Source organism: Mesocricetus auratus, unplaced genomic scaffold, assembly GCF_017639785.1.
Source record: "Mesocricetus auratus isolate SY011 unplaced genomic scaffold, BCM_Maur_2.0 Super-Scaffold_100011, whole genome shotgun sequence".
NCBI lineage: Eukaryota > Metazoa > Chordata > Mammalia > Rodentia > Cricetidae > Mesocricetus > Mesocricetus auratus.
Window position 1 is genome coordinate 62,221,743 of NW_024429195.1, and position 14,409 is coordinate 62,236,151.

General features: G+C 36.9%; 1 pseudogene; it reads left to right on the forward strand.

Annotated features, from left to right (window-relative positions):
• The first annotated feature begins 5,855 nt into the window (after positions 1–5,855).
• LOC121143127 lies at positions 5,856–9,271 on the forward strand (annotated as a pseudogene).
• The last annotated feature ends 5,138 nt before the right edge of the window (positions 9,272–14,409 follow it).

Genomic DNA, 14,409 nt, shown 5'->3' on the forward strand with positions numbered 1-14,409 from the left:
GGAGATGTGGAGGTCTCTGTGCATGGGCAATCATACTCACTACAATTGAAGAGCTGCAGATTTCCAGATGTAGAACATTGCAGGGATGTGTGTGTGTGTGTGTGTGTGTGTGTGTGTGTATGCGTGCGCGCACGCGCGTGTGCGTGCACATGCATGCGTGCACACATTCTTTCTTGTGGCAAATTATTTAAACTGAAAAGGAAACTAATTACGAAACATACCTTCCTGTAAAAGGCAGAATTATTCAGTGTTTCACAATGATTGGTGTACATCGTTGGACACATTAAAAAGAGCATCAAAAATGTTCAGATAAATGCCAATATCAGCATGAAAAGAGTTAATGCATACGACAGACTTCAGCCAGTCCTTGACAAATAACAGATGTTATAGAAAGTGGAGCTGGATGAAGGGAAACAGAAAGCCTTGTGATGAAAAACAGAAGAAAGGGAAGAAGCAGATGAGGGGGAAATACAAAAGTCGTGTTCATCAGAACCTTCTCAAGAATGTTTTTAGAACAGAAGACAGAAGGACGGGTAGCCCAGTTTTTAAGTGGATGGTTGAGTAACAGTCAAGTAAGGTGTTCATTCCTTCCAATTGTCTGAAATATGCCTTTCTCATTGTTAAAAAGGGCTCACTTTCTTTTAAGATTGCACCTCAAAACTGGCACAGTGAAGACCACTGTGAATACATACCATGTGAGTCCACAAGCTTAGGCAATGTCAGTAATCAGTACTGACAAGCTGGTGGCTGCTGAATGACTAAATTTCATTTTTCATGGAAAACCAATGTAAAATTCACTTGAACTGGTATTCATAATGTTTCTCTTTATGTGAACCTTATTCTGCACAAAAAGCAACCCCAGTCTAATTTAGTTATCCTGAATAAATATTCTGCAAAAATTATTTCTCACATAGAGCATAATATATTGCTTTGGGGTTTTATGTTGTCACTAATGAAAGAGATCCAAATAAAGCAAAATATTAGAAGTCTATTTAATATTTATGTGCTTTTATTGTGTCACAGAGTCTGCTAAATCTCTGAGACACTGTTTTCATTTGTTTCACTATAACTGCCCTTGAGATGGCCTGCAGAGGACATTGATTTTTCCATGCACCATGTCACTTCTGTTGCTTTCACCATCATGAAGGAATTATGCAGTTCCAAGTTGAGACTGCCACATGACCAACAGTAGTTCAAACTAATGAGAATGATCTATCATTTTTCTTTCTGTCACTGAAACGTTTTTAAGGACAGCTGCCTCTAAACCAGTGGTTCTCAACCTTCCTAATGATACGACCCTTTAACACAGTTCCTCATGTTGTAATGACCCCAACCATAAAATCATTCCTTGCTACTTCATAACTGTAAGTTTGCTACTGTTATGAATCGTAATATAAATATCTGATATGAGACACAAAGGGTCATGACCCACAGGTTGAGAATCAATGCTCTAGACAATTCTATCTGTATGCTTTTATTTGACAGTTGAGCCAGAAAAATCAATTTTTCTCATTCTGCAGGGAATACCATGAGATGAAAGACTCGAAACCACTGCTACCATTTGACTACTCTGAAGAAAGCTAGGGCTGACACAGAACCCTGAGAAAGTGGAACCATATCTGACCTGAAATTCTAAAAATATTTGAAACTTTTACTTACATAGTCAAAGCTATTTTGGCTAAGGATGATTTGAGTTGGATTTTGTGATATGAGTCAGTATCAAAAATTATTTATTATCCTCAATATGCACACAAGAAAGGGGGAAGCCAGAAGTGTTGTGTGATCAGCTGAGAAATTAGTCATAGTCCCTTAGAGTTAATATTTGTAATCTGGAAATCTGCAGAACCATGAAGTATGATTAGAATGATGGTCTTGCTAGACCATAGGACACGCTGTACTGTTTGCTATCAACATATTTACAGAACAGTTTTCCATTTTTTCAATATATTAGAAATAAATGATATTTGCCCTTTTTTAAGGTAATACACAAAATAATAGATTCCATTTTGATATTTCATACATGGATAGCAGTGCTCATTGCCCCCATCTTCTGTTTTTATGTTTGTGTGTGTGGATGTTTTAATGTAGAGTCTGCAGATGGTTGAAATGTGATATATATCTTTTTTTTTTTCCCCACTGCCCTCTATTTTCTTCCTTGTTAGTCTCTTTTCAGTAACCATAGTCCACAGATAGTACTCCTTCTATTCCTGTGTCCTACATATGTGTATATATACATATATAATATTTGTATTCATATACACACATTTGTCTATGTGTTCTGTATATTATAAATTCCTCATATGAAACATATATATATATTAGATTCTGCATTTGAGAAAAATATGATTTTTACTGAAACTGACTTATTTTACTTAATATTATAATCCCCAGTTCTATTAATTATCTTGTAAGTGTCATAATTTGTTCTTCTTTGTGACTGAACTAAATTCAATTGTGCACATTTACCAGGTTGTTGGTTGAGGCAATTTTTAACTTTTAAGGTGAAAGAAATTGTTCTGATAACAAATTAGATGTTTTGAAATTCAAACACATGGGTGACTCTGTTTTTAAAAAGACAATACTTTTTCAATTTCTCTAACTGGAAATCGCTGGTGTACTGTGAGGGTCCTCCACCATGAATGCATTGGGCAGTCAATTTTAAAAAGTTGGAAGGTGCCTCTGTCATTGGTAGTGGATCAGTATTTATCCCCAGTACACGAATGGACTTTGGGAGCCCACTCCACATAGAGGGATACTCCTTCAGCCTAGATGCATGGGGGAGGGTCTAGGCCCTTCTCCAAATGATATGACAGACTTTGAAGATCCCACATGGAAGGCCTCTCTCTCTCCCTAGGGAGCAGAAAGGGGATGGGATAGGGGATCAGTGGGGGCCAGGGGAGGAGGGGAGGGAGTGGGAACTGGGATTGACATTTAAAACAAGCTTGTTTCTAATTTAAATTTAAAAATGGAAAAAAAAATAGTTGGAAGGTGCCAGTTTAGATTCTTTGAAGTCTCAAGGCCTCTAACCAGATGATCAACCCCTGAAGGGCTCTGTCTCCCTCTGTTATGTTTATTAAATAATATTTACTCGCTTTTTGAGATATAATAACACAACTCTGAGTAGTGGAAAATAATATGTCAACAAATAAATCTAAATTAGAAAATAGTTTATGAAACTATGTAATGCAGGTGCTACTGGAGTGCAGTATTTTTAAATCCCTAGACAATTATTTTTATAAGAATAAATGTTTATGCAAATATTATATTTTATAAATATTCAGATAAATATTGCTGGCAGCATAGTTACAATTTCTCAACAAAATAGAAGAGCACGTAAAAAAGCTCCTATTGAACATATTCGCACATTTTTGTCTATTTCTTTGTTGCATGGTATATTGGAAAGAATTTTGCCTGTGTAGACATAGAATCTAGAGAGTTCTGTGTTTTTGTGGAATACATACATGGATGAGAACAGATAACTTTTCCTGCAGCCACAGCATGGGGAGCATATGCAAAGAGCCCTGCATATATTAATGGCTGCTTTGATGCTCATTCAGTTCTCTCCTCCTGCCTGTCTCTCACTGTCACCATTGGAGCATCACATCTGAAGGTTTTTTTATCTGTTGAAAATCAGTACTTTCTTTTTTTTTAATTTGGTACACAGCAGTGTCGTTTTCCAGACTAGTGATTTTTCCTTTTTTATTTATTTAAAATATTTTTTTATTTTACATACCAACTGTAATTGAAAAAAATCATTACTTTTTTAGTGACTGAAATTTATTTTCCTTGAAATTTGAGAAAAATCAGAAAAAACCATCCATCTGGAAATGCTGATTATAATTCAAAGAGAGGTTTAAGATGAAACCAAGAACTATGTCTTTGTGCTTCTGATACCACAAATGAACTTCTGGCTATTACCAGGAAGGGTTGATTCAAAAGCTTTACTTAACCTCTAAATTTAGGGAGGTTTGGAAACCTTTGCTGGATTTTTTCTCCTAAACATTTAAAATCAAATGTGTTGAGCAGTAGAATGAAGGAATGCTCATTTCACACAATTTCACTGCATGTACATCCTTGCATGGAATCACACACACAGGGACATTCCTTAGTATAGCAAAGCTAAATTACACAGATCTTATTGAAATATTTCACTTTAATAACATAAATAATTACTTCAGATCTCCATTTTTCATATACCTCAGTCAACATTAGATTTCATTCTTTTAAATTAGCTTTATTGTTTATCCCAGAAGATTAGCACGTAGCATAATATGCCAGAAATGAAGCTTTATAATGCATTTTCTGCACCACAGTATATTAAGGCCCTCTCCAAGAGACAGACGGTATGTGAAGAACGGTAAGAAGTCATATGTCTATTTTCAGAGCTTTGTATTTCTTAAAAACAACGAAGAAAAAGATAGGCAGAACAAAACAGTAACTGAAAGGAACATGTGAGCAGGTGCAGGGTAGCACAGTATTCAGGTCAGAGTAATGGCTAGCTTTCCCTCTGGGCAGTTGTGGTTTACATATTTAACATTAACACAGTGTCTCTGCAAGACTGACTTTAAAAAATATAACCAAGCTGGAGGTAAAAGTTACCGTAAAATGGAGGAGCAGCGTGTGGGGACTATCTATCATCTGGCACTTCCAAGATCAGTTCTAACAAGGGGCCATATTAGAATGCAGACACTTGTGTTTTCTTTTGCCCGTTTTTGTTCTTGGAATGAGGTATCCCCCATGAAACTCATTAAATCTTCCATCTCTGCAGCTGACACTCCACTCAGGCATGAATAATCAAAGGGGCAAACAGAACGTTGATATAAATATGCAAGTGTTTTTGATGGAACACGATATAATAGGTAGCTTAGGCAATGAAAAATACGAGAACAAAATGAACTTTATGCTATTATAATGGGTAGTTATGGGAAACTATTCGAAGGCTGAAGTGCTTGTTGAATTGCATATTAGGACTCATGAACTGTCAGGTCATCATAGGGGTGTCAGATATTAATACTGTGAATATTTACAGCAGGGAGCCAAGACAATTGAAATAAATAGATGTAAGTTTCATTTCTTTGATTATAGTCCTAGGAAGATATTTGAGTACTATCCTGAAACAAATAGTCTTTATGTACAATCAGAATACCAACCAATCATTTTGACAAACAACTCGGTAATATATCTTAAGGAAACACATGAAAGAAAAAATGACCTCATTCAGTAATGATACCTATTTGACATTTGATAACACTTATAGTTGAGTAGGATTCAGAGTCTTTATGTAAAAAGCCAATTGGAGAATCTCCTCAGAACAATTTGGTCAGTAGTTAATGAACTGAAAATAAGTATCACCTTTACTCCTGTAGATCCTTTCATAGGTATAACCACAGAAAATTTGTTCTTGTGTATATGAGACTGTCAACTGTAGAGTTGCTTGTATTAGTGAAAAATTTCTTACAATGTGTGTATTACTATATCAAAAATAGATCGAATCATCACTCACATATACTTAATATCTGTTCCTCATGAAGGTTCTATGATAAGTCTTTAAAATATTTACCTGGGAAGGCTATAGCTGGGTACATATAACTTAGACATATCTGTGTTTTCTGGTAGGATGAAAAGAGGAGTAATGGGAAGAAAGGAAGTAAAGCAATAAGTTCTCAGACAGGCCTAAGGCAAGAAAAACATCCTCAGTGCCAGTAAGTTTTCACATGAAACTACTGGAAACAACCAACCATCAGAAATGAATATGGAAGGTGTTTGCTATGCCCAAATGTAGGTAAACACAGGAGCTTTCAGTAAAGAAATCCAAAGAGATATGACCAGTAGTCCTTGCTATGGTTTCATAATGATCTGCTGCCATAATTGGAGCTGGAATGCTGGTACAATCAATATCCTATGATCAGAGCCCAGGCCCTAAGCATCTGGCTTGAATGCTTCATTCTGGTGTGATGGGTGCCGTGGTGGTTCCTCTGGTGATCTTAAGGGGGACCTCTTCTCCTGAGAGCTGCATGGTACACCACTGGTGTTTTGGGAGGCCTCTCGACTATGGGCATGTTTGCACCCACTGAGAAGTTTCTGAACATGGGAGCACCCCTGGGAGTGGGTGATGGGGGAAGTCCTGTACATTTGTCAATAAAGTACTGTTGAGCCAATAGGAATCTAGATGGGTGGGACTAGGAGTCTAGGAGGATTCTGGGAAGGAGAAACACAGGAGAGTTCGACATGTAACGCCATGGGGTAGGAGCCCGGAACTATTCTCCGTTAAGAGACATACTTAGATTAACAATTATGGGGTAATTACTTAAAGCAGAGCTAACCAGTAAGAGACAAGCAAGGCCAACAGCTTCATAATGAATATAGCCTCCTGTGTGTTATTTGGGACTGATACGCAGCAGAGCCCAGGCGACTGGCAGGAGATAAACCAAAGCGGCTAGCAAAGAAAAAACTTCTCTTAACAAAATGGAGACGAGGATCAGGAGTGGGATCATGGATTTCTACGCAAAATAACAAAAGCTTTAAAGGAATTTTAGAAACAGAAGAACGGAGAGAAGCACAGATTTTTGGCAGCAGCATTTTTCTCAGGTGTGCTCTGTTTTGCTAGCCACAAGCTGAGATTCACGCGGCTTGCTTACTGGAGTCTTCCTGACTCGGCATAAAAAGAAAAAGAAAAAGAAAAAGAGAAAAAAAACCAACAAGGTTGTTTTAAGAGACTCTGCTAACGATTGAAAGGTGTGTATGTACAGCTGGAAGTGGCAGCTTTTGCTGGATGTCAGCATGGACTGAGGCAGTAAGCTGAAATCACGCTTATGCCCGCCATCTTGAAACGGCAGTTTAAAACAGCTGCGGTTTTACAAATAAGACACGTGGCCAGAAAAACATAAAGATTTACAGTAAAGTCAGACTTGGATGAATAAAACCTCTAAAGGTTTACAGTGTGTTTAAAATTATACGTGAGACTGAGAGAGAAAATGAAACGACAAAGTGGTAAATAAATAGAAAAGCCGGCATTGTGGTAGCACACGCCGGTAGGATTCACTCCAGAGGCAGAGGCAGGTGAATTTCCAAAGAGAAACCCTGTCTCAGAGAAAAATAAAAGTAAAATAAATAAAGTAATAATAGAAAAATAAATAAGGCATGTAAAGATGGAAAATACAGAGAAAGTCTGGATACTGTACGCTATTGTGTTTTTCAGTTTTTTCATTGCTAAGGAAGGAACGACTGATAAAGTACACTTGCTTATAAATGCTGCTGAATTAATTCAACTTATATCTTTTGAAAATGCCTTGACTTTAAAATTTAAGTATAAGGATATGTTACTCGAAAAAGGAGTTTTAGTTTATGTTTCCACAGAAAATGAAAAGCTGAGGATTCCTTCCAGGCTTCTGTGGTTTGACGAACCAAGACCCCCAGAAGCAGTGGACCAGGTGTTCCAACAACTGAAACAGCTAAGATGATGGAGCTTTATAGACCCTAAAAATAAGGACTTATACAGGTTTCTGAGTTTTGTCATGATCCCCATGGTATGAAAGGCGCCCCCTTCCAGCAGGAAGCAGTTTGGAATGAGCGACATCCCAATTCCCATCTTGTTTATAAATCTTTGTTTTCATTTCAATGGGATTGTTTATAATTGGCTAATGATCACAGCCGATCTCTTGTTAATGGAAAAAAGGGGAATTATGGTATGGGTATTGTTTTTCCTTTATTGATATGAATTCAAGGTCAATTTTGTGATATGTATATTTCCCCTCTTGATTAAGTATTGTGCTTATACTGATCTTTTAAAACGTAATGCATAATTGAATACAGACTATAGATAGTTACTTATAATAGTCAGAATTTATAGTTAGGTAAGTTAGGTTTTCTAGATATATAGAGATGTATTTGAGACAGATAGTCTTCAAACCTTTCAAAGACCTTCAGAAAATGGCATTTAAAATGGTTTAGGGTTTTTCTTGACAATGAGAAATGTCTGCTCCTGGCAGCACCAATTACGTATGAGAGGAAGATGGGCATGGAAGAAACTCATTATGGAGTTTGCTTTCAACATGACAAGATTAGCCATTTGGGCAAGAAACTGCTCTTGCCTAGACTGACTGTTGCTGTATAAACTGGACATGCAGGACCCACAGAAAAGTGACTGCTAAACTCAGTCTTACAGGATTCCTGCTTCATGGAAGTGTCTACCAGACTTTCTACAGGACAGAGAAATGACTGACAGACTGCCAATGCAGATGGACAGTTTGAAATTTCCTGCTTTGCTGAGAAATCTTCTGGACACATTGTGGCCTATGGGCTGAAGATGGATGCCCCAACGCTACAGAGGAACTTCGGGTGACTGTCCAGGCAGTGAGATATCTCTGTCAATCCTAGTGTTTATATATTATCCTTCTGTGGTCTTTGATGGAGTTGAAGACAGATAGTTATAATTATAGTTTTCCTTAGTTATGATAAAAGATGAGCTAAATATAGAACTTTGGACTCACAAAGATGGGATGGATGATATTTTCTTTAAATCTTGCTAAAATATTGTAACTATGTTCTTACTTGATAACTATTCTGTTATATATAATTTGACTATGTTAAAGTTAAGACCTTTCTTTTTGTTTAAACAGAAAAGAGGAGATGATAGGGGAAGTCCTGTACATTTGTCAATAAAGTACTGTTGAGCCAATAGGAATCTAGATGGGTGGGACTAGGAGTCCAGGAGGATTCTGGGAAGGAGAAACACAGGAGAGTTCGACATGTAACACCATAGGGTAGGAGCCCGGAACTATTCCCCGTTAAGAGACATACTTAGATTAACAATTATGGGGTAATTACTTAAAGCAGAGCTAGCCAGTAAGAGACAAGCAAGGCCAACAGCTTCATAATGAATATAGCCTCCTGTGTGTTTATTTGGGACTGATACGCAGCAGAGCCCAGGCGACTGGCAGGAGATAAACCAAAGCGGCTAGCAAAGAAAAAGCTTCTCTTTACAAGTGGGTCTTGTCTGTGTGTCTTCAGTGGGGTCTATGTTTCTTCTCTCTACCACAGTGGCTGGTGCCACTCTGTACTCAGTGGAAGTATATGGTGGATTAGTTCTTTTCAGTATGTTCCTTCTGTATGATACTCAGAGAGTAAGCAAATGTGAAGAAATAACACCAGTGTATGAGTTCAAAAGTATGATCCCATCAATGCGATGTTGGGAATCTACAGGGATACATTAAATATATTTACACGAGTTGCGACTATGCAAGCAACTGGAAGCAACAGAAAGAAGTGAAGTGGCAGCTTGTGATGTCTCTGCTTACTGATGCTCGCTTCTTTGTTATGAGCAGATAGTCATCACAGTTGGCACTAGCAAAACTCCTTTGAGGTTTAGAAGACAACCTGTCACCATGTTTAAATGTTCAGTCATGTGACCCTTCAGGCTTGTCTTTTCTTTTAAACTTCCTGAATTCTTTCCTTCTGTTCTTTGATCTAAGTCACAGGTAACTTCCTGGGCCCCTGTCCTGGAATTCCCATCAGCAGATCATTATGAAACCATAGCAAGGACTACTGGTCATATCTTTTTGGATTTCTTTAATGCAAGCTCCTGTGTTTACCTACATTTGGGCATAGCAAACACCTTCCATATTCATTTATGATGGTTGGTTGTTTCCAGTAGTTTCAAGTGAAAACTTAGTGGCCCTGAGGATATTATTCTAGCCTTAGGCCTGTCTGAAAACTTATTGCTTTATTTTCTTTCTTTCTCCCCATTACTCCTCTTTTCATCCTACTCGAAAATACAGATACGTCTAAGTTATATGAACCCAGGTATAACTTTCCAGGGTAAATATTTGAAAGATATACCACAAAAATATTGCATATACACTTTTATTGCTTCACCATTCACAACAGCCAAGATATAGAACCAGCCTAAATGTCTATCAACTGATGAATGGCTTAAGAATCCATGGTATATACACAAGGTGGAGTTTTATGCCATTTTAAAACAGAATGAAATTGTGAAACACATTGGAAAATGGGTGAAAATATGGGTCCTTGTGGTAAGCAAAATAAACCATTCTTATAAAGACAAATGTTGCATATTTTCTCTCATATGCAGATTTAAGTGTGTGTGTGTGTGTGTGTGTGTGTGTGAGTGAGTGTAGGACATGAACTTAGAAATGAGAGGATGAGAGGAAAGCAAGAGATCTAATGTAAGGTTGAAGGATGAACACAGAGGATATTTGAGTATGAATGGCATGAAAGCAGAAGACAGAGGACCAGCAAAGAGAAGAGAAACGGGATGGTGGAGGAAAGTAGAGGGATGAATTAGAACAAAGTATAATGATTATATGTTTTGTCACAGTGAAACTCATTGCTTTGCATAATAATTTTAAAATGTAATAAAAATGCATGCATAGATCTTGCAGCTCCATCTGGTTTACCTCCTATCCATTTGTGTTGGTAGTGCTTCATATACCTTGTCAGAGTTTATATTCATTTCAAAAGTTGTCTATGGGTTGCCAACATACACTTTTGTAAAGATTGATTAACAAATCCAGTATTGCAATTGCTAACTCCTCACAGATGTCTTAAATAACGCAATTTTAAAACAGTGGAAATGTTCAGCAAATAAGAGGCTGGGTAAATAGGTTACAATATGCAGAAAATACTGCTACTATTTTAAAAATGGATTAACTAAAGTATACCTGAATCAACCCAGAAACCTCATTTTAAATGTTGGTCTTTTAGTATCAATATGACTGAGTGGATCATCATCATATTCATCTCTTCAAAGGATGATTTAAAAGCAAAAAAAGAAATTTGAACTAACGTGTATCCATTATGTCCATGACAACAAAGAACTCAATGGCTTAAAATGGCAATCATTTATTATTGCTCCCAAACCTGCCTGCTGGCTTGGCTCATCTGTACGAGCCTGCTTTCTGCTCTGTGGCTGTGACAGCTGTGCATTACTCCACAGTTCCCTTTTCCACACAAGGTTTTTCTGCTTCATCTGACCTTTATCCATTATGTTTTTTAATTCTATCATTCTGAAATCGCTCTCAGGCCAGGATGTAGCAATAACCATCTTAAACAATAGAGTTGGGGACACGAAGACTGTGAGGATTATGGTTAGGAACTAGCAGACCATCTCTTTTGTTCTTAGGCAGTTAATGAAATCAAATTCCATAGCTGAACTCAAGGTCAATGATGCCAATAGTAATGAGAGAATGAATGTGGGGAGAGGAGAATAAGTGAGATCAAACACAGTATGTATCAAAGACATATACTCTATGTTGATACCATATGTAGATAGACATCAATTTGAATTTTATTTGTACAATATAAGAACCAATAAATGCTAATGAAAATACACACAAGAAAGATATTAGTGCAATATTCTAATTAGTCCCATTCATGATGTCAACTTCTAGCCATGCAATACTTTGAAGTTATCCTCAAATGATAGACATGTTGTCTGATTATTTTTTTCTCCCTTAGCAGAGATGTGAGAAAACGTGCCCACCCAGATTGTGCATGAAGAACAGAAAGAAAAATTGTCTGAGTACAGCTACCTCTACTAATGAAAGGAAGACTATTTACAGGTACATAGACAGTGTATAGAAAGACTCACAATTGAAGAAAAATTTCTCTATTTTAGGAAACATTAATTGTCTTTAAATTCTTGGGGAGAAGTACGGTTTTACAAACCTATCTTCTTTGTAACCCGTGACTACCTGTGAATGTTGAGAAGCTATTGTGTCTCTTGAACCCTGTCCTTTGGTAAGAGCTAAGCATAAATCCTTGGTGAGGGGCAGTGTATTCCAAGACCTCACACTTCCTTGACGTAAAATTATTGTGCCCCTTATATATAGGTCTCCTTCAGGAAATCACTGCAGCTGACAATTCAAGAAGCCAGGCAATATGTCATACCCAGATGACAGCATAACATAACAGTCATGCTCGAGGTTCTGATTTTTTTAATTAATTTTTTATGTATACAAAGTTCTGCCTGCATATACACCTGCATGTCAAAAGAGGGCACCAGACCTTATTATAAATGGTTGTGGCCACCATGTGGTTGTTGGGAATTAAACTTGGGGTCTCTGGAAGAACAGCCAGTGCCCTTAACCTCTGAACCATCTCTCCATCCTGGTTCTGATTTTAGTTGACACTATTGAGTGATCTTTTGTGACTTAGGTGTAGTTTTTTTCTGTGTGCTGAACATTTTATTAATATTTAAACAATATATGACAGCTTTAGCTTTCTGAAATTATTATTTTTGTGATTTGTGTGTGTGTGTGTGGTGTATTTGGGCGTGTGTTTGGGTGTGTGTACAACCATACAGTTAAAATGCAGGAGCCAGGTAGATTGTAGGGTGCTCTCTTTTGTTGCTACCCTACTTGTTTCTCTAAGACAGGCTTGGCTGAGCTTGAAATATACTGTCACAGCTAGACTGGTGAGCAACGCCAGTAATCCTCCTACCTCCATATCTCTATCTCCAGTGTTGGGGATACAGGTATGCATTGGTTTGCCCACTTTTTCACATGGGTGGTAAGGTTTTGTTCTCAGGTCTTCATGATTGTGCAGCAGCACTTTCACCCGCTGTGCCATCTCTTTAGCCCTCATTGATATTAATTACTAATTTCATTGCATTGCAATCATACAATGTTGAACATCATATTTCTATTTGGAAATATCTCTTTAGATACTACTCATGTCATACATGAACTGAATTTATATGACTGCTGTGTGAATATTTTAAAAATTATATCATATCATCAACATAGAGCATTTGATATATACAACTATACATAAATATATGAAATCCATTGTTGTTATTATATTGGATATGACATATTAGATTGCACTCTGAAGGCATATTCCAAGTGTAAGTTGTGAAAATGATGAACAATGAACTAGCTTTTTGAAGACACAAGAATTATGAAGCTTCGGTAGTCCATGAAGGACAATAGTGTCACAAGCAGAGAACAGTGTCACAAAGGAGGGAGCCCAGAAGTGGACCAAAATGCACTAAGATGTTTATTATTGGCAACATATGAAATCTACAAAAAACTATGTATTATTTAGCAGCTGGTGTTGACATAACTAAAAAGTAACGTTGGATGCATTATTCCCCCCCCCATGTTACAGTAAATTCCAAGTAAGTGAAAGATGAAGTGTCATAAAAGGAAATGATAAAAAGCAAATGATGGTTTTTATATGTGACATTTTAATTAGGAAACATAATAGAATATGTTGATGTTTGAAAAATGTTCAAAATAAAAATCAAGTCTCCAAACTAGAAAACTAAATAAGTGAAGCTGAAAGGTAGATGATAAAGTGAGGTTTTCTTAGCTCTGATAATATTGACAAAAAAAACCCTAATATGTAAAAATCCCTCTGTATTTTGATATGCCAAAATGTGATAGTTCAAAATAATACAGGTCAGTGTTGATAGGATAAAAATACAAACGGCTCTTAAAACTATAAAAATGCACAGTCATGGTTGTAGTAAACCTTCAATGGAGCAAGCACCTGGGAGTTCAATAATGTATCAGAATGGGCACTTCCTTACAGTGTTTTTGAGAGTGTAATTTGCTATACTTTGGGCTGAGCAATTTAGTACTATTAGCTGTAGTTTTGTATGCAGAACTGATTTGAACAATTATCAGTCTAAGAACAGCCATGCTACAGCCAAAAAGGTCCCAGGGATCCTGCTCTGGATAGGCCTTATATAATCACAGCTCCACGAACAAGACAGATTCACTGACTTCTCATGAGTCATATGTGGTAAGAAAGTGATGACATGTGATTTCAGAGTTAAGGTTACCTAAAACTCTCTCTTTCTTTCCCTCATTCCCTCATTCTCTCATCTATCTATCTATCTATCTATCTATCTATCATCTATCTACTGTCTATTATCCAATTATCTACGATCATCTATCCAACTATCTATGTAATCTACCATCTATCTATTATATTATCTATCTGTCTATCATATGTCTTCCTATCTATCTAATTATCTATCATCTCTATCTATCCTATTATCACATATTTATGCTCTCTTTATTTAGCTTACTTTTGCTTCTCTAAATACCGTCAATAATCATGACTTTTGCCTTAGAGAAATGTTTAGATTAGAATACAAGCCTAATCAACCTCAAATTATAGTATGATAGGCAATACTAAGACACAAAGGGTTTAGTCATACTTTTCTGGCTTCTCAGCCAACAGAATTATTATAGCACAGAACATTATCAGTATTACATCTGTACAAAAGTATATGTTTATAACATATGCATTTTCAATAAATTATGTCATCCTAGAGCCTTCACCCAATAGCTGATGGAAGCAGAAGCAGACATCCACAGCTAAACATGGAGCTGAACTATGGAATCCAGTTGCAGAGAGAGAGGAGTGATGAGCAAA